Here is a 26,394-nt window from a genome sequence, read left to right on the forward strand (position 1 = left end):
GGAATTCACTCCACTGCGAAGACAGCTTTTCATCTTACTCAGCACGGCCAGAACTCCTCATCAAAAAACATCAGCTCCTTGGGGTGGAGGAGCCTCCAACTCCAGAAGGATTACTGTGCAGTCGTGGAGGGCTCCCGACGTTCTCTGCTTTGGGCCAGGAAGCCCTGGGGCCTGGGGACAGAGCAGGGGCAGCTTCGGGGGACAGGGCAGCCTGGGGACAGAGGAGGCTACCTGAACAGGACAGGTATCCCTGCCTGGGGACCTCACAGAGCCTCTGAGACCAGAAAACACTGCAGCGGAGGCTCCAAGAGCTGGGAGTTCCAGACACTTTTCATCTTTCAGAGGCTTATGTCTAACAGGAAGAAACCAGACCCTTCGACCCACCAGCACACAAATTCAATGTAGCATACAAAGAAGGGCCCAGTGGGAAGGGCCAGGCTGGCTCAGTCACACAGAGGGGGAGACAGGACTAGAAAAAGACTCACACTGGGTGGTTTTTGTTTTTTTGTTTTTTTGTTTTTTTGTTTTTTTTTTTTTCAGTAGATCCCCAGAATTTATTCATCCTACAACTGAAAGTTTGTGCCATTCAACCAATATCTCCCTGTTTCCCACTGGGTGGTTTTAACTCAGGAATTCTAGAATGTCAACCTTGGGAAGGGCTCTGGCCTAACCCTCTTATTTTCCAGATGGAGAAATTATGGGAAATGACTTGTTTAAAGTCTGCATCAAAGATGAGATTCATGGATTTTTCTGGCCCTAGTCCAGTGCTCTGTCCTCTGCATTTGATCTCTAAATGTCTGGTTTTTCCCAACATCCTAGGGTTCTGTGTGTCACTAGGAGTCCCCAGCTAGCTCCTTCTCGTGCAACTCCTTCTTGTTCTGGGTTCCCACTCCTCCCTCCCCTTCACTGGTTCACTGCCTGCTTTTTTTCGTTTGTTAATGGTAATGCAGTATATTATTTACTCCATCCACTAACAACCAATATTTGAGAACATTTATAGTAATGGAACTTAATCTAAGTTCAACTTGATTTTTCTTACATTTCAGTATCGGGTATTACTAAGAAAGATAGTCAAAATAATTATGGTCAAAATCACGTAGTCAAAAACTTTTAATAAATGCCTGGGATTAGTCTACATACAGGTTAGTTTTGGGCATAAAGTTCTTTGGCTGCAAGTTAAGAACGTGGGGTTTGCTTCACTAATAGGAATATCTCTTAATGTTGAGATGGTCTCTTCTTGATATTTCTTCTGCTGTGGATTTTTAGCATAGTTATCTGTGATTGTATGAATGGTGTTGAGTGGAGAGGTACTCCTCATGTTTATTCCAAATAGGAGTTACACAGCCGATTACAATGGTAATGAGGAGGGAGACAAGAAATGCCACTGCCCAAGATTTTTGAGACCAACAGGTTAAGCCTAAGGAGTTTAGCCAAGATTCAGGAATAAAGGTCCACGCAAGATAGAGTATGAAGCCAAATTGGGAGCTTAAGAAAAGGACAAAGCCATAAATTGTTCTTTCTGGCAATGGCCAAGGTGAATTTTCCAGCATTTTCTCTGTGGCTTTAGACAACCTTGATCTTCAGAGCTCCCACTCAGGCCCCTCCCAACAGCTCAGCTACCTTAGCACACTGCTTTCTCTTTTTAATGCCTGCCCATGTAAACTCAGCTCTGTCAGGAGCTTCTGTAAGGCTCATGGGTTGTAAATGCAGCAATCCAAGTTCCGTGAATGGGAGAGGCCGGGGTGGAGGCACTAACCTTCTAGAAGATGCAGGGAGATCAGCATGGTTCTTAGTTCTTCCTGGGGCTCTGAACCAGTTCCTCTACCGTCCATTGTCAGCCCTTCAACTTCACACACGGTCCCACTCTCCAGAGCTTTTACCTGCTCCTACTACCTGGTCACCTTCTTTCCACCTCCCACCCACCCCATTCAAGGACTAGAACTTTTTCCCCCCTAATCTCTACCCCAGCATGGGGCAAGAATTCAACGACTCTGAGATCAAGGGTCAGTGCTCTACTGACCAAGCTAGTCAGATGCCCCAAGGACCTGAACTTCTATTTATTTATTTTTTATTTATTTAGAGGAAGTACGTGACGGGGGTGGGGAAGAGCATAGCGAGAGGGAGAGAATCTTAAGCAGGCTCCACAGTCAGCATGGAGCCCGATGATGGGCTTGATCTCACAACCCTGAGATCATGACCTGAGCCGAAACCAAGAGTGCAAACACATAACCCACTGAGCCACCCTGGTGCCCCAACCAGGACTTTAAGTGTTTGTGATTGAGCACTCGGGCATTTGAATGAATCCTTCTCATTCCAGTGCCTGGCTCTGTTTCCTCTTCTCGAACCCTGGATGCCCTCTTGATGTCATTCCATATTCTAAAAAATGCTGAGGATTCATGGATGTCTGCACTAGCTGGGGTGGGGGGGACGTGGGAGATAATAGTAACTGAGACCACAGGCAGGGTAAAGTGTAGAAAATAGATCTGAATCAAGCTACCTGGAGAGGCTCTTCTGCCGCCTTTTTGTGTGTTTTAGGCAAAGCCTCCAATGTCTCTGTGCCTTCGTGTCTTATTTATCAGGTGAGGACAGTACTGCCTAACTTACCGACTTTCAAGATATGTTAAGGATCAAGTAGGGGAGCAGATTTGAACTTATTCTTAATTTAAAAGAATATTGAAAAAATAAATATTGTACCTAAATAATATCACTATTAGGATATTCCCCCAATCTCATTTTATATATAAATATATATTTTTTTCTTTTTTAAGATTTTTAATTTATTTATTTGTCAGAGAGAGAGAGAGAGAGGAGCACAGGCAGACAGAACGTCAGGCAGAGGCAGAGGGAGAAGCAGGCTCCCTGCTGAGCAAGAAGCCCGATATGGGACTCGATCTCAGGATTCTGGGATCATGACCTGAGCCAAAGGCAGCCGCTTAACCAACTGAGCCACCCAGGCGTCCCTATAAATATATATTTTTAAAATTACCCATCTCCACCAGCATCCTCTGAGGTATATTGGTAAGCAGCTAACTGGTAAACCAAGTCTGAGCTTCATCTCCTTTAATACCCAGTAGTCCAGGGAGAGGGGGCTCTCGAGCAGTATCAGGCTGGGTCAGGGGAAACAGAGGACTTGCGTAATCCAGAAGGGTCTGAACCACCACATGCTGACTGTGAAGAAAAATGAAGGGAAATACCAGTGGGACCACGTTGTGGGCTCACCTCTCTCATCTTGGCAACCCTTACCTACCTGGATGTTGTTAAGTTTGAGTTCAGATGGGGTTTGATTTGTAATTAGGATCCAGGTGAGGACGAGGGGTGGGGTTGGGGTTTCAGTTAGGTTAGATGCTAAGTGTGGATGCAGGCTTAGGTTAGGGTTAGGTGTGGGAAATTAGGTTTGAAGTTATATTTAAAGTTAGGGTCAATTGGTTTAATTTAGGATTAGGGTTAGGTTAAGGTTAGGGCCATGTTTCTCAGCCCTGGCACTAATACATGGGAAAATGGATAATTCCATGTTAGGTCCTCCCTGTGCTTTTTAGGATGTTTAGCAGCAGCCCTGGCCTCTACCCCCAAGATTCTTATAGTATCTGCACCCACCCACCCTGTAGAAACCAAAAAATGTCGCAACAGACATTGTCAAATGTTTCCTTGGGGTGAGGATGGTACTGGTGACTATGGGAATCTCCCTTGGTTGAGAGCCACTGGGTTAATATAGGGGCTATGGTTAATGTTAGGATTATGGGCTGGAATCAGGCTATTTTATCTTATTTTAAAATTTTATTTTTTTAATTTTAAATATTTTATTTACCCATTTGACAGAGAGGGGGCACAAGCAGAGGGGAGAGGCAGAGGGAGAGGCAGGCTCCCTGTTCCCCATGCTGGGCTTGATCCCCGGACCCTGACACCATGACCTGAGCCGAAGGCAGACACCCAACAGACTGAGCCACCCAGGCGCCCCCAGGCTGTTTTAGATGTTGAGTTGGGTTTGTGTTTAGATTAGGGTTAGTTTATAGTTAGGGTTGGGAAGTCATTTAGATGTAGAGTCAGGTGTAAGGTGAAGGCTCAGGTTCAGGTTCAGGTTCAAGTTCAGGTTAGGGTTAGGGTTAGGGTTTGTGTGTTGGTCATGTGTAGGTTAGCATATTCCTATAAATGTATTGTGGAAAGATACTATATAATGGAATTTGTGTCTTTCCTCTGGCACTTCTGGGAAGTGGTTGTAGGACTTGGGGGGCAGAATACAAGGAGACGCCTCCCCCCTCCCCACCCAGCTCCCCTGGGAACCCTGCTCAGTCTGTTATTGCGTGTCTCATTTACATATGTGGTCCCAAAGACCTTCATGCCCCAAAGTCAGGAAACTGGTGGTATAAGTGCCAGGGCTCCCCTTCTGCCACATTGTCCGGGCTTCCTAGGACCAGCACAGCTAGATGACTCAAGGACCATAACAATGGGAAGACCTTGGAGCCGAAAGCCTGGGCACTGACTATGCTCCCCTTTGCTGTTCTACTGTGTGTGGACCCACAGGCAAGTTCAGAGCCCTGCCTTAGTTTCCCCTTGTGTAGAATAACCAGAATGAAACTCACCTGAAACCCTCCACCCATTTCTAATTCAATGGGGGATGAAAATCATTTCAACAAGCTCTTGAGGCGTCGGGGAAGGAAGATGCTGCGTCGTTCCACAGTAATTTTATTATTCCATTCCCAGAAGAAGGGGGAGCGTATAGAGCTTCAGGTTCAGCACCTGCCTGGTGGCTGGAGCCTGCCAAGGCCTCCATCTGCCCACGTCAGAGACCGCAGGAGGAATGGTGGTGTCAGAGGCAGACGCAACAGAGAAGGAACCATGCTTCACCAGCTTGTCAACATGTCATTAGGGTGTTCCTGTGGGAACCAAGAGCAGAGGCAGGAGGCAGGAGACGTGGGAGGAAGGGAGGAGGGAAGAGGGAGGAAGGGAGAGAAATGGAAGAGATGAAGGGGTCCATGCCAGTACGGCATTCATCCCTGTCATGAGGAGAGCTCTATCAAACCAAGGCCAGGCCTATAAATCAGGCCATAATTAGTTGCAAAGAGAAAGCTTTAACATCCTCATCAAATTGATTAATACATCTTGCAGCTCAGGACAGGCTGGCCCTGCCTCGGAAAGCTGCAAGCTTGCCTGGCTGGGTGGGAATGGAGGGGGAGAAGGGACAGTTGTAGCCACAGCAGCAAGGAGCTGGGGGAGTCCTGCCCCTCTGTTGACCCGCCAGAAGAAGGCTCTGACTGGTGGCAGGTGGGGCCGGTCCTTGGTCCAGCTCGTCGTCATGGACCTGGAGCCTGGAGGATCAAACGAATGTGCTGGTTTGGTCAGGAATGAGCCCTGCCACCTCCAACACATCGTTTCTTTTTCTAGGTCTCAGTTTCACCATCTGTAGAAGGGACATCGTGGACCAAGGGATTACTTCCAGTTCAGACACCATAAATATCTAGGAGCCCAAAGAACAAGGACATTTGGGGTTTATGGCTAGGTCAGACCCAATTACAGGTTTCATTCTTAGGATATCCGAAGGGAGGTCCGGAGTTTGGGATAAGCTTAAATAATTTGGTCTGCCTTAGATTTGAGATCACCAAGTATTGCCTGTGTGTCTTTCCTGAGGCCTAATCAAGCAGCAAATATCCTTCTTTTACAGTGCACAGAGAGAAAGGGTACGGAACCACTTGGAATCACAACCTGGCTCAACCACTTATTAGCTGCGGATTTGGGGAAAGGTCCCTAATCTCTTCAGTTTTCTCCTCTAGAAGATAGGGGTAACAAAGTCTACTTGCTGGGTTATTATGAGGGTAGATAAGATATATATGATGTGTTCGACTCCAAGCCTGACACACAGTAGGTGGTCAACAGGTAATAATTAGTATTATTATTGTTCAGAGGATGTTTGAGGTCTTAACAATGGCATGAAAATCACATGGAGACTGAAAAAGTCATAGTCCACTAAAAAAGTAAAGCCCCTGGGGCACCTGGGTGGCTCAGTGGGTTAAAGCCTCTGCTCGGCTCTGGTCATGATCCCAGGGTCCTGGGATCGAGCCCCGCATCGGGCTCTCTGCTCAGCAGGGAGCCGGCTTCCACCTCTCTATCTGCCTGTCTCTCTGCCTACTTGTGATCTCTGCCTGCCAAATAAATAAATAAATAAAATCTTAAAAAAAAAAAAAAAAGTAAAGCCCAGAGTCCCCCACAAGATGTTCAACTAGTCACCCTCCTGGGATGTAAAACGAATAGGAAGCATTTTGTTGTGTAAAAGGCACTGGGCTTGAGCTTGAAGACTTGGGGATTTCACCTTTAAAACTTGAGGATTTTGTGATTTTGTGCAAGCTTCTTCACCTTTCAGGGCCCCACTTTCCTGAGTCAGGAATGTTTTTGGCATCCAGGCAGATAGTGTGTATAAATGATCCTTATAAGATATAAACCATATTCAAATATACTTAACTATAAAGCCATTTTATAGGCAACATTCAGGGTATCAGTCCCTTTTGTCTGCTGCTGACTACCCCAAGTCCCCCATCGGGAAGAACAAATGAAATACATTCTTCTTGGGGCACCTGGGTGGTTTAGTCCGTTAAGTGTTAAGCGTCTGCCTTGGGCTCAGGTCATGATCCCAGAGTCCTGGGATGGAGCCCCTCATCGGGCTCCCTGCTCAGCAGGGAGTCTGCTTCCCCCTCTACCTGCTGCTCCCCCTGCTTGTGCTCTCTCTCTGTCAAATAAACAAATAAAATCTTAAAAAAGAAAAGAAAAGAAGTAAGTTCCTCTTAAGCTCCCAGGGGTCGTGCTTCATTGCTTGAAGGGACCCTGGGCTTTTATGTCTTCTATAAATTGCATTTTCCTATTTTCTGCTTTAACAAAAACTCTGACCTAATTGTTTATAATGACCGACGATCCTCTATTTGGTGGTTTCTGGGTTCCACGCAAGTTTATGTAATGACACCACCCAAAAATCTATTCTTCCCTTCTTCTATAATAATTGAACTGTGGAACGTATGGTTGACCATCTGTATGTATATCTTTCCCAGCCTCCCTTGCAGTTAGGACGCGATATGGCTAAGTTCTTGCTCCTGCAATGAGAGCGGAAGTGATGTGGGTCCATGATGAGCTGGGCTTTTCAGAAATAGGTGTGCACCTTCTACACTGTTTATCCTTCCTGAGACCCAGAACATGCGTGGGCCCTCAACCCAGCTTGGGTCAGGCAGACAAAGGCTACCATAAGGGATGGTGGAAAAGCAAGACAGGCGGAAACTGGGTCCCCTAATAACAACATGTAGGGGAACCAACCTACATGCCAACCTGGAGCTCACACAGTTCTGTGAGAAAAAAAAAAAATCTTCTATCTTGTTGAGACATTGCATTTTGGGTTCTTTATTATAAAAGTTCAATCTTTCATCTCAGGGAATTATCTCTTTGCCTCGCATGTCCCCCAGGAGTCCAGAAGTCTTCTTACCCATGCCAGTATCTTTAGGTGACAACACCAAATTTGGAAGATACTCTTCATTTTAAAAGATACAGTCAGAGATTCCGCTGCTCCTGGTGTATTTGAAGGCTGGGTCTGCATCTCATTCAGAGTCCTCTTCTGATCATAATTTTATTAAGATAATAAATGTACTCGTGCTCTTGTGCTCGCTTGCATAATGAAGTCAACTCTATTCCTGGAAGGCAGCTGCAGTTCGAAGGCCAGTGGGAGGGGAAGATGGAACAGAAAATAAGACAACCCTAGATTGAGGACGGCTGGAGAGATCCACAGGGATCTGAACTCTGACCCTGGACCATGTGAAGGGACAGGGAGGGTTCAGGGACCTGGAGAAATAAACCAGAGGTGACCGGATGACGTGTCAGGAGCCTCTGGTAGAGGAAGTGGTGTTTTCAAGATCTGTACACTGCTTTCTTGTGCTTCTAATCCCCAAGAAAACTTGACCCTCACTGGCTGACCCACTGGCTTCCCATCTGCTTGTCATCATCAGTCAAGAGTTTTGCGAGGCCTATGACACTTAGAAAGCCTCTCTCAGACCCCCACCCCTCCCCTTTTGGAATGTGGTCCTGGGCAGACTCTGAATTGCTCTTTAAAATATTGAACTGTGCAGATGGTTGGAATGTGAGGACTGAACACCCCGTTTCAAAAGCCAAGAGGTATGGGTGTCTCGCAGACATGGGATTTCGGGGAAGAGGAGACCACGGAGGAAGGCCATCGAGCCAGAGAGCCACAGGTGGGAGCCAGAGTGGAGAGGAGTGGCAGCCTCACTTTGTCACACTGCTGGCCCAAATCACAGGGCAGGGCCGGAAGGGAAGTGCCAGTTGCAAATGTTCCCACCTCATCTCACAGCTCACCAAATATTACGGCCTAGCACGTAAAAACCAGAGCGCTAAGCTTCCAGGAATGTTAAACTCAAGGAGCTGTGACCAGAAGCAGGCAGGCTCTGGGGACAGCAGTGGGGAGGTAGCTGTGGCAGGCCATGGGGCTCCCAGTAGGCCCCGTGGCTCTCAGGCAGTGACTGAAACCAAGCAGGGAACTTCACCCCTGCCCTGAAACCCACCTCTGCCTCCCGCCTCTCCATGGTGAGAGCATTTAGGGGGGCCCTGAGCCCCCTGGCAGGAGCTGGGCAGCTTCTAAGCAGAAAATAAATGCTTTCAAGCCACATAAATCAAAGAGAATTAGCAGGAGTCAAGGTAAAAATCTATCCTCCACCACTTGGATGTTTGAGCCTTGGTTCTTCTCCGTGATTTAGAGCTGTATGATTAGAGTGATCCAAACTCGTTCTGTTTTCTTTTCCCCTTTATCCTCCCTTCCCTTTCCAGATAAAGCCCTCTCCTGTGAGGCAGGTTCCCACTGGCCGCTAGCTCCTCTGGCGAGAAGCAGGTGTGTGCACCTGTCAGCTCAGCGCCTTGATGGATCTCTGTGTTATCTTGGTTTGTCTCCTCCCTGCCTGCCCCTTAATGAACAGTCCGCCCCAGGCCTGGGATGAGTCGTGGGTGGGGAGCTCGCATTCTGAAGGCTGCTGACCCTAAGTGAAACATGGGTCTAGAGGTGGAGGAGGGGGGGGCTGCAGTCATCAGAACTCCTAACTCTGACCTCTGAACCTGGGAGAAGATGGATAATGGCATGAAGGCTTCCCAGTCCTGAGCCCCTGCCCAGAGAGGAGCCCAACCCAGCAGCTGATGGAAGTATGAGCTGGGAACCAGAGAGGTTAGGGGCCTGGATTCACTTCAGGGAACCCGGCTTCAGAGGGCCGACGTGGCATGGGGGGTGAAGGTGGAATTTCGAATTAGAGAGACACAGGTGCAAATTGCATCTCGATCACTCACCACCGAGGTGACTTGGCACAAGTTTCTGAAGCTCTTTGAGCCTGCGTTTCCACAACTTTAAAATGAAGATAATGGTATTATCTCACAGAGTTGTAGTGAAGACGGCATGAGATAATCGAATCAATGTCAAGTTGCTAACATGTGTTGCCCAGAGTGTAGTGCTTACTCACAAGGTACCCTCCTGCCTCTCTCCACTCTTCTCGCCCACGGCAATGCAGCAAGCTAGGAAAGAAATCAGAGTCTCAGCCTGTGTCTCCTAACACCTTGTCCAGTACCTGGTATCCATCCAGCTCGGGAATTTACCCACTCTGGGCCGCAGAGAGAGCGGCCCTCCAAGAGATAGACTAGATAGAACGTGCCGGTTCTGAGGAAGGAAGAATCACAGCCAGCATGGTGTTGTGTGATATCCATTGCCAGGTTCAAGTCCCAACTCAGCCACTCACAAGTTGTGACCCTGGGCAACTCCTTGGGCCTCAGTATCCCCAGTGTCAAGGGGCTGTGATTATAATCCTTGCCATGGGGTGACTCTGAGGTTCAAAGGAAATAGTGGATGGGAAAGCCCTGTGCAAATGACTCTCTGTGTATCATGGAGTGGTAATCATTTTACCCACCAGATTTCTCTTAGGAAGGGAACTCTGCTTGGAAGGATGCCCTGAAATATGTTTATCATATGACCGACGTTAGCAAAGCTTCAGAGAAGGGAAAGAATTGCTCTGCAGGAGACACAGAAAGGACAGGAAGAGCAGCAGTGAGGCTCCAACAGGGTAAAGAGAGGCCAGACATCCTGAAAGGGCCCGTGAAGCGCAACCCTGGGGGGGTTGACCAGCAGGTGTTTTAGGAACAGGCTGCCCACTGTGCCCATGACCATGGCTTGTGCGTTTCTTCCTATGCCCCTGTCCAATCTTTGGGTTTCTCCAGTAAACCCACCATTTTTGTAGCACCGATCGCACCTGCCTGGTCATTGATACACATTCTTTCATTTATTTCTCCATAACCTTTATTATTTCATTTATTCCTCCATAAATTTTCCTCTCCAGATGAAGAGCTGAGACTCAGAAAACTCAAGACAACTTGCTCAAGGTCACGCAAATGATAGCCGTTAGAGGAAGGATTCCAATGGGCATTTAGCTCCGGGCACTGGGCCCTGTTGCCCTTTTGGGCCTCAGTTTTCTGAGACTAAAAATGTTACCTGCCCTCCCTGAGGCCCAGTTTTTCTATCTTTAAGAAGAAATGTCTCTGTTGCTTCTCTCTTTGGTCAAATACTTGATAGATCGAAGAGGTAATAGATGTAAAGTACTTTGAGAGCTTTTAAACAAACAACCCCGTTGTGAAAGTAAGCTATTATTAATACCACATCTCACATGCTAAAAGGTCTGCTTAATCCATCCCGCCCTAAGGAGCCAAAGAGGATATTTCCTCTCTCTGTTTAGTTTATCCTTTCTAGTCAAGTGCCAAGTCTGGTCTGTGTTTCTTTCTCTCATCAGAAAGCATGCTTATGGATCTCCCCTAAAGCTACCCAAATCCAAATACCATGACCATGTCTAAAGATTCCCTTCCTCCTACTCATCTCTCCAGCCCCCACCAAAGATAAGGACTAACCCCATCATGTTTAACAAACAGCTCTCCAGGAAAAAAGTCCTATCTTGATTTGTAGTACTTGCCAATGTCCTTGGTGCAAATACTCCCATCGTGCTTGATTTTAAACTATCGTTATGATATCACTCAGGGCAGAATTGTGAAGAGATGGACAGGATCACACCCTTATGTAGTTTTTCCACCATATAGGTACAGCAGATGTAAATAGCCCCAAAAGATTGTAGTAAAATCTAGTGAAAAGGGGTGCTTGGCTGGCTCAGGTAGAGAAAGATCAAGTGACTCTTGATCTTGGGGTTGTGAGTTGGAGCCCCATGTTGGGTATAGAGATCACTTAAAAATAACATCTTTAAAAAGATCCAGTGAAATAAATACAAAAGGATGTGTTTTTATATATTATTTTTGTTTTTTAATTTATTTAATTGTAACTTTATGTAATTTTAGATTTTTAATTTGTTTTTTATTTTTTAAACGATTTTGTTTATTTGAGAGAGAGAGTGTGTGCACAAGCATATGCAAGCACGGGCAGGTGGGGGGGAAGAAGCAGAGGAAGTGGGAGAAGGGGAGAATCTCCAGCAGACTCCACACTGAGTGTGGAGCTCGACCCAGAACTCAATCTCATGACTCTGAGATCATGACCTGAGCCAAAACCAAGAGTCTGACGCTGGATGGTTAACTGACTGAACCACCCAGTTGCCCCAATTTTAGTTTTTTCTTAAATCACTGTTGGACGGGGGCCTGGGTGGCTTGGCGGGTTAAAGCCTCTGCCTTCGGCTCAGGTCATGATCCCAGGGTCCTGGGATCGAGCCCCGCATCGGGCTCTCTGCTCGCCAGGGAGCCTGCTTCCTCCTCTCTCTCTGCCTGCCTCTCTGCCTACTTGTGATCTCTATCTGTCAAATAAATAAATAAAATCTTTAAAAAAATTCACTGTTGGACAAAACTCTTGAAAATTTAAAAATTCAGGGCTCACAAGCCAGAATGAGGCAGTGCCAGACCCCCTGTGTGTGACCCACAGGGCACACGAGGACAGACAGTCTAGCACAGAAGCTGACACATGGTGGGGGACGTGCCACGTGACCCTGTAATGTATTTTTCTATTTCAGAAACAAGAATCTCACAGGAAAGAGTATGCTGGATTGACAATGGCGATTTCATAAATGGGAAGTTCTCATCTAGTCCTTGAGCAAGAATCCCTGAGTCTCTTCTCCTGGGATCCTATACTGATCAGGGTCCTGTTGGGAAAGAGATGGCCCACTTGGACAAGGTTTATTTGAAAAGAGTTTAATAAAGGCATATTTACAAAGCCATGAGCAGGGTTCAGAGAAATCCGCAAAGGATGGTGAGTGGGGAACAATTGGTACTCTAGGCCTGAAGGCTTAAAGAAGGAACATTCCCCAGAATCTGGAGAGAGCTGTAGCTAAGGGTGAACCATGGGAGTCATACCCTTTGGTTAAGGAACACAGGCATTGTCAACCTGAGGCCCAGCTGAGAGGGAGCTGGGGGAATAAAGACCCTGACCTCAGGCTCTATCTTCCAGTGACCTGTTGCATGATATAATTATGTTATCTTCCTCTCCTTTAAAAACTCCAGGCAAAGTCACTGTTTCTTGAGCACTGGGCCATTGACTGAGCCCAGCCAGAAGTCAGAGGACAAGCGAGCCTGTTGAAGCAGTTCAAGATCATCTCCCAGCACCAGCACCAAGAGCAGGGCAGGAGAAGGATAGAGAGTGGATGTGGAAGGCCAGAGAGATTACCCCGCCCAGGTGCTCAGTGGCTCATTGTAGGAAGTCATTCTCAGAGTATCATCTAGGCTAAAACAAAGTTCTGAAAATTAAACAGGCGGACTATCCATCGAGGGATCACAATGCAATTTCAGACTCAGTAGGACTGGGTTGAGTCTGGAGATGCTGCTGGCCTCTAGACCACCCTTCAGGTAAGAGGGTCTTAGGTCATACCTACCCCATCTCAGGCCCTAGTGGGCTTTGTCTAGCAAAGGGAAAACCAGAACTGTAAAACCCCTTCCTACTTCCTCCCCCTCCCTTCTTTTCCTTCTCCCCCAATACCCTTCTGGTACAACCCAACTATCTATTAACAACCCAGAATTTGATTCTCTCTCCTCTTCCGGATCCAAGGCCACACAAGAAAGAAACAGGTTTGCAGACCCCCGGAACTTGAAGGCAGATCTCTCCACTGGAGGAAATCTTTAGGGAATATTCCTAGGTCCTACAACCTTCCCTGTCTCCCTTTTCTCTCCTCGTTTTGACCCCTTCAGCAGGAGGAAACAGCTGCAGGCTTAGCCTGTGGACACTTGGTCCAACTGCCTGGAATTAGAAAGGCTGGTGCTAGGAATATCTCCATTAATTCCAGACATAATGCAGGTATGTGCACTAGTGGGTGTGTATATGTATATATATATGATGTCAGTGCATTGGGGTAGGCAAGAAATGTAAAGTTGGAAACTGGATGGAGATGGGAACTTAGATAATCTTCTCAAAGAGGGACAATGTGTCAACACAGGTAGTGAGACCTAGTGACTTTTAAGATGTGTCCCATTACCTTTGTGCATTCATTACTATTCCTACATAGGGTAACTTCCATGCAAAGGTCTAGGAAAAAGATGTAGTCAAGTGAGGATTTTCTAGCAATGGCCTGTTAGTAAGATCAGCCGCAGATATCCAGAATCCGCTAGTTAAAGTCTCTCCAAGGGACATGTGTCTAGCAGCCTGGGGATAGTCATGCTTGCTCCTTTCCCCAAAAGAAAGCAGGAGAGGATGAGTCCTCAGGTTCCCAGCGAGGAGGCATACTGGTTCATAACACTAGCTATCATCTATCTGGAGCTTGTCATAAAACCCTGATACCAAAGAGCAATTTACAGTTTACAAGGAACTCTTCAAATACATTACCTCCTTAAATTTTTACAACACACCTATGAGATAAGGCAAGGCAGGTTTATCACCATTTTACAAACAAGAAGTTGAGGTTCCAAGAAGTTAAATAATTTACCTAAGGCCACCAGACTCCTGGCTAGCGGAGCCAGGAGGGGAATTCAGTTTTCCTGACTCCTACCTAATATGGCAACCTTTCTGTTCTCTGCCGTCCTCCCAAACTCTTCTTTGTCTGGTAGCTAATTGTTTGGCGTTTTCTGACTTTGTTCCCTTACAGATATACAAATGCCCTGAGAGCATGGACTCTTGTCTCTCTTCCTTACCAATCACCTACAACAAAGCCTTATACATAGTATGTGCTTCATAAAATTCTGTCAAATGAGTGAATAAATGAAACAGATTCTAAGCTACCTGAACGTGGGGCTCTAACTTTGACTTCTTGGAACCCCTCACCATATTTGCACAACAGGAGAATAAATACTATTGATAAAGAACAATGACCTAATATCCAGTGTGTGTGACTGACTTGCAGGAAGTCATCGGCCCTGGAAGGTAATATGTTTTGAGGAAGAGAGTCCCCACAATGGCTTCTAGAATTCTAAGCCCCGACACTCACTTCTCAGTATTTCTGATTACCTTCACCTTTGCCCCACTCTCACCCTCAGGGTGAAGACATCTGCTCTTGGAACAGACCGTCCAGAAGTTCAGGCCTGCGCCTTTCCGATTTAGGAAAGAGGTACAACGAAGTCTTTAACAATAGTCTGCGTCTCCGCGTGCTCCCACTGCCACCAGAAATAATAAAATGGTTTGTTTCTCTTGGCAGCCTCCACCTAACAGTTCCCCATGTGTGTGTTGCTTTCTTCAATTTTCCCCTCTACAAAATCTGGTCATGTTTAATAACAATAAATCAGAGGAGAGATTGCAGCCCGGAAGAGAAGTCTGGGGCGGCTGGGGTTTCCACATCTGGGGCCCATTCGGGTTGAAGCGATGACAATTCCTAATAAATGTTAATGGAGAACCTCCTCAGATTCATACACTCCAGCCATAATTTAGCCTGTCTCCATGCCAGATGACCTTTTGAACATCCAGAATACACCCATCATAGCACCAGCTACAGCCCCGGACTGCTTCCTGCATATGAAGTGGAAAAAAAAAAAGCCAACAACAAGGCTTCTTATTATTGATTACATTTCTCCATTTTCCCCTTCTCTGGACTTCTCTTCAAGGCTCATAAAGCCTTGGGGCCCCCCAGCCACCCAGGTGGTTAGAGGCCAGGAGTCACGTTAAAGGATGTTCCCTTTTGCTCCCAAAGGAGGCTCCCTGAAGTCTGACAGCTGACATGGTTCCCCTAGGAGACAGGACTGGACATCAACATTCCCCTTCCTTGGTTTTTTGTTTGTAGGTTTTCTGATTTTTTTTTTTTTTTTTTGGTTGTTGTTGTTTTGCTCCGGAGAGACCCTTTGTTGATCCTGCTCGTTCTGTCCCTTTCGCCAGCCAGTCTCCCCTCTTCTGACCCCTCTAATCAGGCAGTCTGTAAGCCAACTTTAGTCTTTGGATTTTCTCTTCCTATAGCTGTCACCTCTGTGATGCAGTCCTGAAACGGCAGGCCAGAAGTCCTGGGAGGGGGGCAAGGTGTTTTCACCTGATACCCAGGCCATTGTCGAAAATCCCATCTGTCCAAATTAACTTATCATCTCACCAAAACATTTGGTCTCTTTGCCAAATTTCCATATCTCTGTTAAGAACACCGCTACTCTTTCAGCCATACAGGTATCCGATCCTGATGCTACCTTAGACACCCTCTCTCCGCTGCCTTCTTTTCCCATTGGGGGGATACGGTTTTGGAGCCTCCATCCCAGCCTCGCTCCTTTTAACTTCCACTGCCAACTCATGCCTCTGGTCTTTTCCCCCTCACCTTGAAATTGCCTCCTACCCAGTCTCTCTCTGCTAAACCACCCGTAAACATGACAGTCAGGTCCATCCTCCCAAGGAGCTATCTTAATCATGTTCTCCTCAGCTCAAAATTCACCAGTGGCTCCCCACTGACTTATCATTATTGTTATTCAAATGACTGTTTTTCATAATTACATTCTCCTTGAACTATCTAATATCATGTAATGTTGGAGCCAGATTTTTTTTTTTTTTTTTTTAAGTACGTTCCATGTCCAGCTTAGAGCACAACTTGGGACTTGATCTCACGACCCTGAGATCAAGGTCTGAGCTGACATCAAGAGTCAGACACTTAACCTACTGAGCCATCCAGATGTCCTGGAGCCAGATTTTTAGACTGTAAATCCCAGGCTTTTTTCAGTTTCCCCCTTACCTGCTTTAGTAACATGCTTTTTTTTTTTTTTTTTAAAGTAACATGCTTTATTAGAATTCCTTTGTTTATTCCACAGATATTTTTTGAACGATCTCTACATGCCAGAGTTTGCTGAGTACTGGAGGATAAAGTGACAAACAGGACAAGCACTGTCCCCCGTGGAAATACTTCCTTGTGGGGAGAAAATCCAAAGAAAAAGAAAACAGGTAGATAAACAAAATAATTGCAAACTCTGATAAGTGCCAAGAAAGAGCTGAGAGAGAGGAAGGGAGCTCTATAGTATTTTAAACAGGTATCCAAACTCACATCTCTCCTATCGATTGCTATCTTTCTGGTTCCTGAAAGATATGGTCACTTTTTGGGAATGCTCCTTTTAATAGCTCCAGTAAGAAGGAGCATAAATGATACTTTGTAAAACAATTTCTTGAGTGCATCTCCAATTTTTCTTTCTTTTTTTTTTTAAGATTTTATTTATTTATTTGACACAGAGAGAGAGACAGCGAGAACAGGAACACAAGCAGGAGGAGTGGGAGAGGGAGAGGCAGGCTTCCTCGATCCCAGGACTCCGTGATCATGACCCGAGCTGAAGGCAGATACTTAACGACTGAGCCACGCAGACGTCCCCGCATCTCCAAATTCTTAGCACAAATAGTTATTAAACAAGTTAAGCTACATTTCGTGGACATTTAGAATAAAGGATGTAATCTAATGGCCCCCATGTTTGTCCTGAAGACAGAATGGATGTTTACTTAATGTATGAAGGATTCAAGTTAGACACAGTGAAAGACTGTTTGGCAATACTCCCAGGGGAACAGGTGCCTAAGGGAGTACATCAGTCAACTTGAGTAGAATAGTGTTGTGTAAGAAATGACCTAAAATCTCAAAAGTTACAGTATTTCTTGCTTATAGGTTTGTGGGTTGGCTGCAGTGACTCTGTTCTAGGTTGTGGATCTTGTTCAGGTTCACCCTGTGTACCTTCTCCTTCTGGGACGCAGGCAAAAGTGAGCAGGAATGCTCTTCTCGTGGCCAAGGATAGAAACAGAAGAGGCCAAGCCAAACCAAGCAAGTAGAGGGAGAACCTCTGCTTACACTCCATTGGCTAAAGCAAGTCACATGACTAACTGCACCATCAGGGGTGTGGCCAAGTTTTCTCCCCACCTGGAAGAACAGAGAGGACACTCAATATTTGTTGGATAATGATACCCTCCACCACAGGGGAGTTCTGGAGTTTTCCTTCACAAGTCATCTTTACAAATAGAAGAGATTGTCGTTTATCTGGGTGCCTCTCGGTACCATATTACCTTAGGTACAGCAAAGGAGGACCAGAAGACATGATTTCTTAAAGACACCTGTTTTGATACAAGGGCAATGTAATTCGTGTTTGGTATCTGGTTGCCACTGAAGTCCCTTTTCCTTTGCCACCAGGGTTGTGCCATGGGGGTGATTTGCAGCCCGAGTCTTAATATCAGAGTCTGTATGTGATTGTATACAAGTGACAGTCACACAGCAAACATAAATACAGAAGAGGTTCTGATACCATCAGGGAACAGTATTCCTGCCGTCCGGCCAGCTTTGTCTGCTGCTACAGTGCAGTTAACTCTGGAATGAAATTGGAGAGCTAACTGATGGTCAGAGGGGACCGGGAAGACTTCCATTTGTAACTGAGACAGGCAGGGCTCAGCCAAAGGGGAAGCAGGAAGGGATTTTATTTACTGTGGTTAGATAAATTCAGCTCACGAACATTTATACAGTGTAGGAAATCACTTAATGGTTTAGCTTTTCAACTTATTCAAATGTAAAGACATAGGCATAATTGTGAACCCACACACTCAGAAGTCTTTGACTCCAAATTTCCACATTCTGTATCCATTTCAACCGTGATAATGTCCTTTCTCTCTTTTACCCCAGGGTGCTTTTCCTCCTTTTCCTCTCTCAATATCTGCTATTAGGGATTTTTTTTAGGTACTACTGGAAGAATAGTCCCCAGACCGGGGTGCCTGGCTGACTCAGCCAGTAGAGCATGCTACTCTCGATCTCAGGGTTGTGAGTTTGAGACCCATGTTGGGTGTAAAGCTTAATTAAATAAATAAACTTAAAAAAAAAAAAGGGGGAAGAAGAATCCCCAGGCCATCAGAAGCCATCACCACCTGAGAACCTGTTAGAAATACAAATTTGGGGCCCCTCCCCAAGATTTCCTCAATGTCTGATGATGGAGTGGAGAGGGGTTGTCCAAGGAAATTATGTTGTTTTGTTTTGTTTTTAAGACTTTGTTTATTTCTGAGAGAGAAAGAGATTGAGTGAGAAAGAGCATGAGAGGCAAGAAGGTCAGAGGGAGAAGCAGACTCCCCATGGAGCTGGGATCCCAATGTAGGACTTGAACCCAGGACTCCGGGATCATGACCTGAGCTGAAGGCAGTCACTTAACCAACAGGGTGCCACACAGGCACCCTGGAAATTGTGTTTTAATAAACTCTTTAGATGACGCCTTAAGCGCGCGCGCACACACACACACACACACACACACACACACACTGAAGTTTGGGAACCAAGGTAGTTCCAATTTAGTATGTCTGGGTCAGAACTCACAACTTGCAATTCTAATAATATTCAAATGACACTGATGTTGCGATCTGTGGGCCACACTTCAAGTAGCACTGATTTAGAATTTAACCACACACACATGAAAAGATAGTCAACAGTCCTGGGTGGATAGGATGAAAGTTTTAGTGAAAGAAAAGAATCACTAATGGTGGGATTTCAGGTAAAAGCCACCAGATTTTTAAAAACCAAAAAAACAGGTTTGGCTCAGAGGGTAGACCTGGAGCCTCGGAAGCCACATGGGCGATTAGCTTTCGTTGACTTATACAGCCTGGCTATGGATGATTAAAGAATGAGGGTTGTATGGGGGGAAAAACACAGGACTAGGAGTCAGGAGACCTGGGTTCTACTCCCTGACTTATCACTAAGAATGTAGCCATGGTTGCGTCTCTTCTAAATCTAAGACAATGAGAGCGACACAATCTCTGTCGTCCCCACTCTCCCCCTGCCACCATTTATTGTCACACAGGATTATGATTACCTTAGCCACGATTTCCTCTCCAGCTGAGTAAGGCAGTCTCAAAAATAGGGAACCCCAAGGTGCAGAATTGAGGGTCTACTGAATTAAATACTCAGCCCTGAGTTACGCTGAGAATCGTGAGTGGAGTTAGGACTGACTCCAACCGTTCCCCCATGCCCTCCTTAGTGTAATGCTCGTTGAGCATTCAGGCTCTGAAGGATGCTCTTAGGATTGGGATCCCAGCCTCCCACTTGGGAACAGTATGACTTTGGGCAAATTTACTCTCTGGGAGCTGTAGTTTTCTATTCCAAGCAATGGGGATGATAATAATACCTACCTCATAGGTTTGTTGCGATGGTCAAAGGTATTAATACATATCAAGCGCTTAGGACACGGTCTGACAGGAGAAAAGCATCTGATAAACGTCAAGGGCTATAACGAGGAGGAGAAAAAGGAGGAAGGGCGGTGCGCTGTTGATTCCGGGGACCCCCCGCGGTCCAATTCTCCAGATCAGGTTGCAGGTCTTCCTCTCTCCTGTAGGTGGCGCCTCCCTTCATTGAGCGCCCTACCGGCGTCCTGGAGCGCTGGAGGAAGTCGAAGGAAGTTTCTTTACACTTCTGTGCTGCGTGGGATGACTAGTGTGGGCTCTCCTGCAGTCCCCTAAAACCTATGCCCAGGACGGCCGGGTTTGGGGATCCCGACTTCCTTCCTGGAATGGCTCCGCCTCACCCCACCCCCATCAGAGGCCACAACAGTCTGGCCTGCAGACTCCCCTGCGGATGCGACCCTGTAGGGCCTGTCGCGGCAGGATTTAACGGCCCGCACCTGAGCTGGGGAGTTCAGAGGGAGTGTCTTTCCTGCTCGGTTAAAATGACAAATTGGTACATGAGCGCTTAATGAAAGATGCTGGAAACGTCCGTGAAGATCAGAAAAATCGCCTCTCTGAGCTGACAGCCAGGCCATCTGCATTCCCGCGTTCCTATTAATTCCTTAACAATAAACGACAGAAGCGCCTAGAGGGTTAACAGCTTAATTTAATCTCTGAGATTCCTTCCTGGAGCACTGAGAATTAGAAAGGCATTTACAAAGCGTTATCTGCACACCTGATTTTTCCCCACTTGATGTGTCTTCTGGACGGGTTACACCAGACCGGCACAGAGGCTCTGCCCCTCCTGCCATTGATGGAATGCCCTTCTCTGGGCACTCCTGGCTCCTGGAACCACATGGCTGGGCTCCAAGTGACCCAAGATTTGGCTTCGTGGCAGTCACCTCCAATGCTGGTTTACATGAGTTCCCCAGGGCCTTTTAGGGACAGGAAAGCCCCTAAATAGAGCTAGAAAGGTGTTCCTCCTGTTTTTGAGTAAATTTCCTTCCTGCAGAGAAGCAAGGCCAAAATAGGAAGAGGTGTGGGGTAGCCCCACGGGCTTGGCGAGCTATCAGGTCTGGCTCCCAGAGGCTCTGGCGGATCATTAGCTACTTACTGAAGATACCCATCCTCTGATTTTACAGATAAGGAAACTGAGACCCGGAAATATGTGATAGTTTGTTCAAGGTCATACATCCAGGGGACATCAAAAACCTCAAAACAGTATTCAAGGCTCCTTATTCAAGGACAAGTATTCCTTCTGCTACAGGATTGGCAAACAGATTTCATCACTGGTTGATAGGGGCTCCCTGGGACCAAGGGGGCTTCTCAGGCTGTGTCCAGCTTAGAAGGGAGGGGCTCAGTGACAATTTGGAAATGTCTTCCAAAGAGAAGGACAAAGGTACCAGCCAGGTAATTGCCCTCCCCGTGCTTTTCAGGTTGTTTCCTTTGGGTTAAGGCATTTAAAGGCTTCCATTAAAATGGAAATGTTATCTGGGAGAAGTAATGCATTAAGCCATTATCTGTCATTAACACCTTGGCTAGAATTCAGTTAAGATTAGTTTGTTGCTCAGCAGATCCCTGAGAGAACGAGAGTTTTGACCAGGATCAGGGGCCCAGGAAAGGATGAAGGGCCTCGCCCTGGTGGGTGCACTATTTAGGGTTCAGTGCAGATGAGAATTAGAAGGCACTGGACAGCTAGTAGGAGGGACACTGAAAGGCTGACGTAAGGGGAAGAGGCGATCCTGAAGACATTTTTGCATGCTTCTCTTTTGGCTTACCTTTGTGAGTTTGAGACCCATGTTGGGTGTAAAGCTTAACATGGCTTGAGCCTCAGTTTCCCCAACCGTTAAATAAAGAATTGGACTAGATCAGATGTACTCAGGTCTCTACGTATTAGAATTAGAATTACCTGGGAGGGGGTTCTTTTAAAATATCAAATATTTGGGTCCTACACCAGGCCATTTAAATCAGAATGCCCAGGATCGAGACCTGCTTCCCCTTTGCCCCAACACTTCTCCATAGAATATCCTTCTATCAGTCATTCTACCATCCGGTCCTCTCCCACACACTGACATATTTTATGTACTTACAATTCTAGTTCCTGTATCATTTTGTATTTTGAATATATCCAAGTGCTTTCAGAAGCAGGAAACAAGAATACTTCCCACAAACCCTCTGTAGCAGTTTTCACTGTCTCACAAAGTAAGAAGTGTAGAGGTCCTATTTTGGTTCCTTGGCTGAAAAATACTACAACTGACCAGTCCTCTCTCATCCTTTTGCTTCTTTACCCTAAGTGTTGGCTCTTGGTCTTGCTGCTGCTGTATGGTCACCAGAGTTGAAAAAATCATGCCCTCAGGGCGCCTGGGTGGTTCAGTGGGTTAAAGCCTCCTTCAGCTCAGGTCATGATCCCAGGGTTCTGGGATTCAGCCCTGCATCCGGCTCTCTGCTCAGTGGGGAGCCTGCTTCCTCCTCTCTCTGCCTGCCTCTCTGCCTACTGTGTTCTCTGTCTGTCAAATAAATAAATAAATAAATCTTTAAAAAAAAAAAAAGAAATGAAAGAAAGAAAGAAAAAATCATGCCCTCACAGAACTATGTTCATAGATACCTAGGAAAGACAGGAGCCTCATACATGCTCATCCTTTCAACTAGAAGGAAAATGTCCCCAAACATCTCCCAGTGTAGTCTTCCTATTACCTCTCATTGGCCAGAACTGGGTATGGCCATCTTTAGCTTCATGGGAACCTAGGAAAGCAAGAATCTGGTATTTTCAGCCTCTATCATGAGACGTAGTTCAGCCGGAAATAAAGAATGGTGAGAATTAGGGAAGCTCTGCCCAACTATAATAAGTATGTTTGATAAGACATAGGATGAGCCTGGGTGGCTCAGTGGGTTAAAGCCTCTGCCTTCGGCTCTGGTCATGGTCCCAGGGTCCTGGGATAGAGCCCCACATTGGGCTCTCTGCTCAGCAGGGAGCCTGCTTCCCCCTCTCTCTCTGCCTGCCTCTCTGCCTACTTGTGATCTCTGTCTGTCAAATAAATAAATTAAATCTTTAAAATAAAATAAAAGACTAAAAAAAAAGACATAGGATTTTATATCTATTAACAACAGTTAAGGCCTTAAACAAAGCTGCTGCTTTATATACTACTTCCTCAAGCAGCTAAAGCCATTTTATTCATATCTCCGGTGCTAGCTCCTGAGACCACATCCTCTTACCTAGTCAGGAAGTATAAAAGAAGATCAAGGCCATTTAGATGTGTTTTGTTAAACTTGTGACGTGACCTTGAATGTCTTCCTGAAGAGCAGATTCCCGTCATCTGGGGTCTGATTCCCCTACCCCAGCTTGCTAACTGACCTCGTGGCATTTAGACTTTCATTATGCTCTTGGACAAGGGAGACCACCCGCATTCTGGCATCTGCACCTTCAAGTCCAGATCCCATACCACTGGTGTTTGTCTGTCCTTGACCTCTGCAGAGCTCTCTAGCTCTCTAGTGGTCCTGTATCTCCAACAGACAAACCCAATTCTGCTGCTGGGACTGTAGGGGAAAAAAAATCAAAGGCATGTGCATGCACTGAATAAAGCTGTGTATTTATGGAACAAATTCAGTGCGTAAGTATTGAAGGCATGCCACACGAAGGGACCATCAGCTGGGCTCATCAGATCAGGGCTAGCTCCTGGCAAAATTTGACATTTTGAAAATGGTCTTTGATGAGTGGGGTAATACTCTTAACATATGGAGAGTTCTTAAAAATCTATAAGAAAAGAAAGGACAAATACCCCCCAAAGGAAATAGGTGAGGCATAGAACTAGTCATTTACGAAAAGAAGTAGTGAAAGGCCAATAGATACATTTTTTAAAAGTTCCTCTTTACCAATAATCAAATAAATATAAATAACAACAAGATACCAATTCTGTCAACTTGACAAAGGCTTAGGAAGGTCTTAAAACATCTCATGCCTCATGTGCTGGATAAGATCAATTAGCTCTCCAGACCCATCCCCATGGTTCTCGTGCACTGTTACTATGCTGCAGAGGTAGGAAAGCTAGATACGACATTTTCTACCCAGGATTCTGGATGGGAATTAGGTTGCGCTAATTAAAAACACTTTCCTGGGGTGCCTGGGTGGCTCAGTGGGTTAAGGCCTCCGCCGTTAGCTCAGGTCATGATCCCAGGGTCCTGAGATAGAGCCCCACATAGGGCTCTCTGCTCAGTGGGGAGCCTGCTTCCTCCTCTCTCTCTCTCTGCCTGCCTCTCTGCCTACTTGTGATCTCTGTCAAATAAATAAATAAATAATCTTTAAAAAAATAAAATAAAAACACTTTTCCTGAGATCGGGTTGATGCTGTCTGCTGCTGTCCAGAAGCCGTAGCCACATTTCGTTTGGGTTAGATCCTTTGGATTACTTGAGCCCTGTGGCAAGTAATAGGCTTAACAATAACTAACACTTGTATGGTGCTTTGAATAAGTGGAAAAGCAAGTTTACCATATATTATTAGCTCAAGGAAATAAAGTATTTCGTTCCAATTCTGGCTTCATGGCCTTGAAAAGCTCACCTGTTCCTCTAGGTCAGTTTCCTCCTCTATTCAGTGGAAGGGATTTGCTGAATGACTCCTGCCTGCTTGAGAGCCTCACCTCATTCCCATCAAACACTATGCCGGCTCCTTTCCCCTTGGGAGAGTCTGTCAAGCAGGTGACCCTAACTTAGCCTGAAGGTCAGTGGGAGAAACCCCCAATCCTGGGGCAGATCCAAGTTCATCTCTTTGATTAGGGCAGAGACCATACAAACACTCTCAGTGTTGATGCTTTGCTATTTAGTGTATGTGCTTATTAGTGTATGGGCTTTGCCATTTTAGTTCTTCTTTTTTTCTTTTTTAAGATTTTATTTATTTATTTATTTATTTATTTATTTATTGGAGAGAGAGAGAGAGAAAGCGCATGGGCAAGCGGGAGGGGCAGAGGCAGAGGGAGACGCAGACTCCCTACTGACCAGGGAAGTCTAACCTGGAACTCGATCCCAGGACCCTGGGATCATGACCTGAGCTGAAGGCTGACCATTAGCCGTCAGAGCCACCTAGGCACCCCTGGCGTTTTAGTTCCGTGACTCTTTTACAAAAGTGGGGCGGGTGCCATGGTTTTAGGAGTCCTTACACAGGTGTTCTTAAAACCCTCCTGCCAGCTCTTTCCCAACCCTCCCCTGCCCTGACTGCTGGCACAGTGCATTCACCATTAGCAATGGCTCTGTTAGGTCAAGGAATTGTTTCCAGTTAAAGTGAAAATACATTATCAAAAGAAGTAATACATTAATATATTAACCCCAGCTAACCTCATTAGCACTCACTACACATGGGGTTAGCTAACTAGCTATCAGTCTGGAGGGCAGAGGGAAGAGAAGGAGAGGGCTGACAGAGTTGGACCAGAAGAAAGGGATCTCAAGGAGGTCAAGAGTAGGTGAGATGCTATAAGGGATACAAGAGGAAAGTTGGGGACAGCATGAATGTATTTCATTCATTCATTTATTCATTCATTCTTTCAAACAAGTAAACATTTATTAAGTTTTCATTATATGCTGGGCACAATGATGGGTGTTTTGGATACAGAGACAAATAAATGTTAGTTCTGGTTCCTAAGGCAGGTACAATCTCTCTGGAGAAATGTAAAGTGAGGGCGCCTGGGTGGCTCAGTGGGTTAAGCCTCTGCCTTCGGCTCAGGTCATGATCTCAGGGTCCTGGGATTGATCCCCGCATTGGCCTCTCTGCTTGGCGGTGAGCCTGCTTTCTCCCCTCTCTCTCTTCCTGCCTATCTACCTACTTGTGATCTCTCTCTGTCAAATAAATAAACAAAATCTTTTTTTTTTTTTTTAATTTGACAGACAGAAATCACAAGTAGGCAGAGAGGCAGGCAGAGAGAGAGGGGGAAGCAGGCTCCCTGCTGAGCAGAGAGTCTGATGCGGGGCTCCATCCCAGGACCCTGAGATCATGACCTGAGCCCAAGGCAGAGGCTTTAACCCACTGAGCCACCCAGGCACCCCTAAATAAATAAAATCTTAAAAAAGAAAGAAAGAAAGAAAGGAAGGAAGGAAGGAAGGAAGAAACGTAAAATGAGCAAGAAAGTTTTCTCTCTTTGTGTGTGTGTGTGTGCACGCACGCGTGCGCACACACACATACACACAAAAGAATGGAAAATCAGGGGCGCCTGGGTGGCTCAGTGGGTTAAGCCTCTGCCTTCAGCTCAGATCATGATCCCAGAGTCCTGGGATGGAGCCCCAAGTCGGGCTCTCTGCTCAGCGGGGAGCCTGCTTCCTTCTCTCTCTCTCTCTGTCTGCCTCTCTGTCTACTTGTGATCTCTGTCAAATAAATAAAATCTTTAAAAAAAAAAGAATGGAAGATCAATTCTTCTTGGAGACATCAGAACAAATTTCATGGTGGGGGCACATGGGTGGCTCAATTGGTTAAGCATCTGCCTTCGGTTCAGGTCGTGATCCAGGGGTTCTGGGATCAACACTCATGTCCTTCCGTTAGGCTCTCTGCTCAGCGGGGAGCCTGCTTCTCTCTCTCTCTCTCTCTCTCTCTCTCTCTGTGCCCTTCCCCCACTCCTGTGGGTGCGCATGCGTACATGCACACTCTCTCATTCTCTCTCAGATAAATAGATTAAATCTTTTTATTTTATTTTATTTATTTACTTGACAGACAGATATCACAAGTAGGCAGAGAGGCAGACAGAGAGAGAGGGGGAGGCAGGCTCCTCGCTGGGCAGAGAGCCCGATGCGGGGCTGGATTCCAGGACCCTGGGATCATGACCTGAGCTGAAGGCAGAGGCTTTAACCCACTGAGCCACTCAGGCGCCCCAGATAAAAAGATA

General features: G+C 46.1%; 1 pseudogene; it reads right to left on the bottom strand.

Annotated features, from left to right (window-relative positions):
• Window positions 1-1,143: 1,143 nt before the first annotated feature.
• LOC111151778 lies at window positions 1,144-1,550 on the bottom strand (annotated as a pseudogene).
• Between the last annotated feature and the right edge of the window lie 24,844 nt (window positions 1,551-26,394).

The sequence above is a fragment of the Enhydra lutris genome, unplaced genomic scaffold (genome assembly GCF_002288905.1).
Source record: "Enhydra lutris kenyoni isolate GAN:26980312 unplaced genomic scaffold, ASM228890v2 scaffoldscaffold26, whole genome shotgun sequence".
Classification (NCBI taxonomy): domain Eukaryota; kingdom Metazoa; phylum Chordata; class Mammalia; order Carnivora; family Mustelidae; genus Enhydra; species Enhydra lutris.